The sequence below is a fragment of the Scyliorhinus canicula genome, chromosome 17 (assembly GCF_902713615.1).
Source record: "Scyliorhinus canicula chromosome 17, sScyCan1.1, whole genome shotgun sequence".
NCBI lineage: Eukaryota > Metazoa > Chordata > Chondrichthyes > Carcharhiniformes > Scyliorhinidae > Scyliorhinus > Scyliorhinus canicula.
The window spans coordinates 115,039,717-115,045,716 of NC_052162.1; the positions used below are offsets into that span (position 1 = coordinate 115,039,717).

The 6,000-nt window shown below is 42.9% G+C and overlaps 4 non-coding genes across 4 annotated transcripts; all 4 read right to left on the reverse strand.

Moving 5' to 3' along the window:
* Positions 1–1,880: 1,880 nt before the first annotated feature.
* On the reverse strand, positions 1,881–1,952 carry trnae-uuc. The gene has a single exon. It is a non-coding gene; the product is annotated as a tRNA-Glu (tRNA).
* Positions 1,953–3,149: 1,197 nt separating this feature from the next.
* trnae-uuc lies at positions 3,150–3,221 on the reverse strand. The gene has a single exon. It is a non-coding gene; the product is annotated as a tRNA-Glu (tRNA).
* Positions 3,222–4,418: 1,197 nt separating this feature from the next.
* trnae-uuc lies at positions 4,419–4,490 on the reverse strand. Its single transcript has one exon. It is a non-coding gene; the product is annotated as a tRNA-Glu (tRNA).
* A 1,198-nt stretch (positions 4,491–5,688) lies between these two features.
* Positions 5,689–5,760, reverse strand: trnae-uuc. Its single transcript has one exon. It is a non-coding gene; the product is annotated as a tRNA-Glu (tRNA).
* Between the last annotated feature and the right edge of the window lie 240 nt (positions 5,761–6,000).

A 6,000-nucleotide genomic window follows, 5' to 3' on the forward strand; every position in this document is an offset into this window, starting at 1 on the left:
ATTTCCTTCAGGTGCCCTTCTACGTTCAGTTTCAAATAATCTTATCATCGCAACTTGCACCACTAGGTCGTGAGTTCCAAGTCATCAGCACTCACTGCTGAAATAAAGTTCTCCCCTACTGCCCCATATGTCTAATCATGGGTGAATATTAGATACAGCAGAGTGAGAATGGAGGGAGAGTGTGTGGGATGGAAATTTATAGCTTATGGGGAATGAGGGAAGAAAAATATTCCATCAAAACTAGAAATGCCTTCTGAATTTCTATTTTATTTGACAGTATGATATTTATAATCTTTTACAGTATATTAGAAAGTGAGGATTTACAGACAGTAATCTGAAAGTAAATGTTGCATCTGAGTCTGACAGTCACTTGAACGGTTCGGTGGACAACAATAAATCATAATTTCCTGACCAAGAATCGAACCCGGGCCGCAGCGGTGAGAGCGCCGAATATAAACCACCAGACCACCAGGGAAACTGACAAGTAGAATTTTAACCCGGCTGACATAAAATCAGCTCACACGTGAAACTACAAATGTCACTTAACTGATTCTAGCAGAGCTCTTTTCTGTGAAACTGTGATACAGCTTCGTTGAACAGTTTGGTGGACAACAATAATTCATCATTCCCTGGCCGGGAAACCGGGCCGTGGCAGTGAAAGCACCGAATCCTAACCACTAGACCACCAGGGAAACTGACAAGCAAAAGTAAAAACCATCTGACACTATATCATTCACCTTTTATGTTCATGTCCGAGTTTTCATTAGAAATATACAATTAGAATGAACACAAGTGACATCTTCAGCCAATCACAACACCGATTGTCGTTTGCTGCAACATGAAATCGACAGTGAGACGAAACAGCCCAACAAGCTGCTCATGTGTCACTTCCAATTTACAAAACCCACCAACCTACACACTGTGGCTCCTGTGAAACTTACAACGCAACATCCGGCGAACATTATCAGTAATTAATAAGAACTCATTTCATTTGTTAAATACATTGTTTTTCGCAATTACGTTTTGATCAAAATTTGAATAGTTCCCAATTTTGGTTGATTTTTTACCTAAGTGAAACTATCGCGTTTGCTGAACACACACAAACTCCCCTGTTTCATACTGTGCAGAACATTAAAACGTACTCATCTGTAACTATGAGGCAAAGCTTCCTCGTTCCAATTTGTTGTTAAACATTAGCAAAATACGTCATCTCACAGCCTTGTGAAATTTACACTTCCAGGAGGTTTGAATGAGATTAATTCTTGCCCGGCTCCACAGTGGGTGAGAGAGGGGCAAGCAGCCGGATTTTACCCAAACTCTCCATTCACTCGCTGCCAGCAGAACGTGGAGACTGCAGCTTCAATCTGCTGGTTACTGCCCATCCCGGGGACACTCCAACCAGGAGAAAACCTCCCAATACACCGAGCACGGGCTCAGAAACATGCAGGTAGCTTATATTCAGCTCACTTAACCTCCCAGCAACATTTCCACAATTTCTCAGAGAGTGGCACTACCTTTGAGCTTCTTCTGTTTTATTCAGCTCCTGTGACCTCAATGGACTGAATAATTTCAGTTAGAAGTTTTCTTGTCATCACACCCAAGGTTTGGAACCAGTCTGGGAGATAATTTTGTTTGTGTGAGCAATAAAAGCTGGCTCAACACCGGCCAGATTTCTGCTGCTTCATAATCTCTCTTCGTTTGCAGCCAATCACGGCCCATTTCTTCCTGCCTCTGTGTTTATTGTTGACCTGTGCATTTGTAACTTTGCCAGCTCTCACGCGAAACTACAACTGTCAATTAACTCATTCTAGCAGAGCTCCTTTCTGTGAAACTGCGATACAGCTTCGTTGAACAGTTTTGTGGACAACAATAATTTATCATTCCCTGACCGGGAATCGAACCCAGGCCACGGCGGTGAAAGCGCCGAATCCTAACCACTAGACCACCAGGGAAACTGACACACAAAAGTTATACCGCCTGACACTATATCATTCACCTTTTATATTCATGTCCGAGTTTTCATTAGAAATATACAAACTTCCATGTTTAGAATGAACATAAGTGACATCTTCAGCCAATCACAACACCGATTGCCGTTTGCTGGAACATGAAATCGACAGTGAGACGAAACAGCCCAACAAGCTGCTCATGTGTCACTTCCAATTTACAAAACCCACCAACCTTCACACTGTGGCTCCTGTGAAACTTACAACGCAACATCCGGCGAACATTATCAGTAATTAATAAGAACTCATTTCATTTGTTAAATACATTGTTTTTCGCAATTACGTTTTGATCAAAATTTGAACAGTTCCCAATTTTGGTTGATTTTTTACCTAAGTGAAACTATCGCGTTTGCTGAACACACACAAACTCCCCTGTTTCATACTGTGCAGAACATTAAAACGTACTCATCTGTAACTATGAGGCAAAGCTTCCTCGTTCCAATTTGTTGTTAAACATTAGCAAAATACGTCATCTCACAGCCTTGTGAAATTTACACTTCCAGGAGGTTTGAATGAGATTAATTCTTGCCCGGCTCCACAGTGGGTGAGAGAGGGGCAAGCAGCCGGATTTTACCCAAACTCTCCATTCACTCGCTGCCAGCAGAACGTGGAGACTGCAGCTTCAATCTGCTGGTTACTGCCCATCCCGGGGACACTCCAACCAGGAGAAAACCTCCCAATACACCGAGCACAGGCTCAGAAACATGCAGGTAGCTTATATTCAGCTCACTTAACCTCCCAGCAACATTTCCACAATTTCTCAGAGAGTGGCACTACCTTTGAGCTTCTTCTGTTTTATTCAGCTCCTGTGACCTCAATGGACTGAATAATTTCAGTTAGAAGTTTTCTTGTCATCACACCCAAGGTTTGGAACCAGTCTGGGAGATAATTTTGTTTGTGTGAGCAATAAAAGCTGGCTCAACACCGGCCAGATTTCTGCTGCTTCATAATCTCTCTTCGTTTGCAGCCAATCACGGCCCATTTCTTCCTGCCTCTGTGTTTATTGTTGACCTGTGCATTTGTAACTTGGCCAGCTCTCACGCGAAACTACAACTGTCAATTAACTCATTCTAGCAGAGCTCCTTTCTGTGAAACTGCGATACAGCTTCGTTGAACAGTTTTGTGGACAACAATAATTTATCATTCCCTGACCGGGAATCGAACCCGGACCACGGCGGTGAAAGCGCCGAATCCTAACCACTAGACCACCAGGGAAACTGACACAGAAAATTTATACCGCCTGACACTATATCATTCACCTTTTATATTCATGTCCGAGATTTCATTAGAAATATACAAACTTCCATGTTTAGAATGAACATAAGTGACATCTTCAGCCAATCACAACACCGATTGCCGTTTGCTGGAACATGAAATCGACAGTGAGACGAAACAGCCCAACAAGCTGCTCATGTGTCACTTCCAACTTACAAAACCCACCAACCTTCTCACTGTGGCTCCTGTGAAACTTACAACGCAACATCCGGCGGACATTATCAGTAATTAGTAAGAACTAATTTCAATTGTTAAATACATTGTTTTTCGCAATTACGTTTTGATCAAAATTTGAATAGTTCCCAATTTTGGTTGATTTTTTACCTAAGTGAAACTATCGCGTTTGCTGAACACACACAAACTCCCCTGTTTCATACTGTGCAGAACATTAAAACGTACTCATCTGTAACTATGAGGCAAAGCTTCCTCGTTCCAATTTGTTGTTAAACATTAGCACAATACGTCATCTCACAGCCTTGTGAAATTTACACTTCCAGGAGGTTTGAATGAGATTAATTCTTGCCCGGCTCCACAGTGGGTGAGAGAGGGGCAAGCAGCTGGATTTTACCCAAACTCTCCATTCACTCGCTGCCAGCAGAACGTGGAGACTGCAGCTTCAATCTGCTGGTTACTGCCCATCCCGGGGACACTCCAACCAGGAGCAAACCTCCCAATACACCGAGCACAGGCTCAGAAACATGCAGGTAGCTTATATTCAGCTCACTTAACCTCCCAGCAACATTTCCACAATTCCTCAGAGAGTGGCACTGCCTTTGAGCTTCTTCTGTTTTATTCAGCTCCTGTGACCTCAATGGACTGAATAATTTCAGTTAGAAGTTTTCTTGTCATCACACCCAAGGTTTGGAACCAGTCTGGGAGATAATTTTGTTTGTGTGAGCAATAAAAGCTGGCTCAACACCGGCCAGATTTCTGCTGCTTCATAATCTCTCTTCGTTTGCAGGTAATCACGGCCCATTTCTTCCTGCCTCTGTGTTTATTGTTGAACTGTGCATTTGTAACTTTGCCAGCTCTCACGCGAAACTACAACTGTCAATTAACTCATTCTAGCAGAGCTCCTTTCTGTGAAACTGCGATACAGCTTCGTTGAACAGTTTTGTGGACAACAATAATTTATCATTCCCTGACCGGGAATTGAACCCGGGCCACGGCGGTGAAAGCGCCGAATCCTAACCACTAGACCACCAGGGAAACTGACACAGAAAATTTATACCGCCTGACACTATATCATTCACCTTTTATATTCATGTCCGAGTTTTCATTAGAAATATACAAACTTCCATGTTTAGAATGAACATAAGTGACATCTTCAGCCAATCACAACACCGATTGCCGTTTGCTGGAACATGAAATCGACAGTGAGACGAAACAGCCCAACAAGCTGCTCATGTGTCACTTCCAATTTACAAAACCCACCAACCTTCTCACTGTGGCTCCTGTGAAACTTACAACGCAACATCCGGCGGACATTCATCAGTAATTAATAAGAACTCATTTCAATTGTTAAATACATTGTTTTTCGCAATTACGTTTTGATCAAAATTTGAATAGTTCCCAATTTTGGTTGATTTTTTACCTAAGTGAAACTATCGCGTTTGCTGAACACACACAAACTCCCCTGTTTCATACTGTGCAGAACATTAAAACGTACTCATCTGTAACTATGAGGCAAAGCTTCCTCGTTCCAATTTGTTGTTAAACATTAGCACAATACGTCATCTCACAGCCTTGTGAAATTTACACTTCCAGGAGGTTTGAATGAGATTAATTCTTGCCCGGCTCCACAGTGGGTGAGAGAGGGGCAAGCAGCTGGATTTTACCCAAACTCTCCATTCACTCGCTGCCAGCAGAACGTGGAGACTGCAGCTTCAATCTGCTGGTTACTGCCCATCCCGGGGACACTCCAACCAGGAGCAAACCTCCCAATACACCGAGCACAGGCTCAGAAACATGCAGGTAGCTTATATTCAGCTCACTTAACCTCCCAGCAACATTTCCACAATTCCTCAGAGAGTGGCACTGCCTTTGAGCTTCTTCTGTTTTATTCAGCTCCTGTGACCTCAATGGACTGAATAATTTCAGTTAGAAGTTTTCTTGTCATCACACCCAAGGTTTGGAACCAGTCTGGGAGATAATTTTGTTTGTGTGAGCAATAAAAGCTGGCTCAACACCGGCCAGATTTCTGCTGCTTCATAATCTCTCTTCGTTTGCAGGTAATCACGGCCCATTTCTTCCTGCCTCTGTGTTTATTGTTGACCTGTGCATTTGTAACTTTGCCAGCTCTCACGCAAAACTACAACTGTCAATTAACTCATTCTAGCAGAGCTCCTTTCTGTGAAACTGCGATACAGCTTCGTTGAACAGTTTTGTGGACAACAATAATTTATCATTCCCTGACCGGGAATCGAACCCGGGCCACGGCGGTGAAAGCGCCGAATCCTAACCACTAGACCACCAGGGAAACTGACACACAAAAGTTATACCGCCTGACACTATATCATTCACCTTTTATATTCATGTCCGAGTTTTCATTAGAAATATACAAACTTCCATGTTTAGAATGAACATAAGTGACATCTTCAGCCAATCACAACACCGATTGCCGTTTGCTGGAACATGAAATCGACAGTGAGACGAAACAGCCCAACAAGCTGCTCATGTGTCACTTCCAATTTACAAAACCCACCAACCTTCACACTGT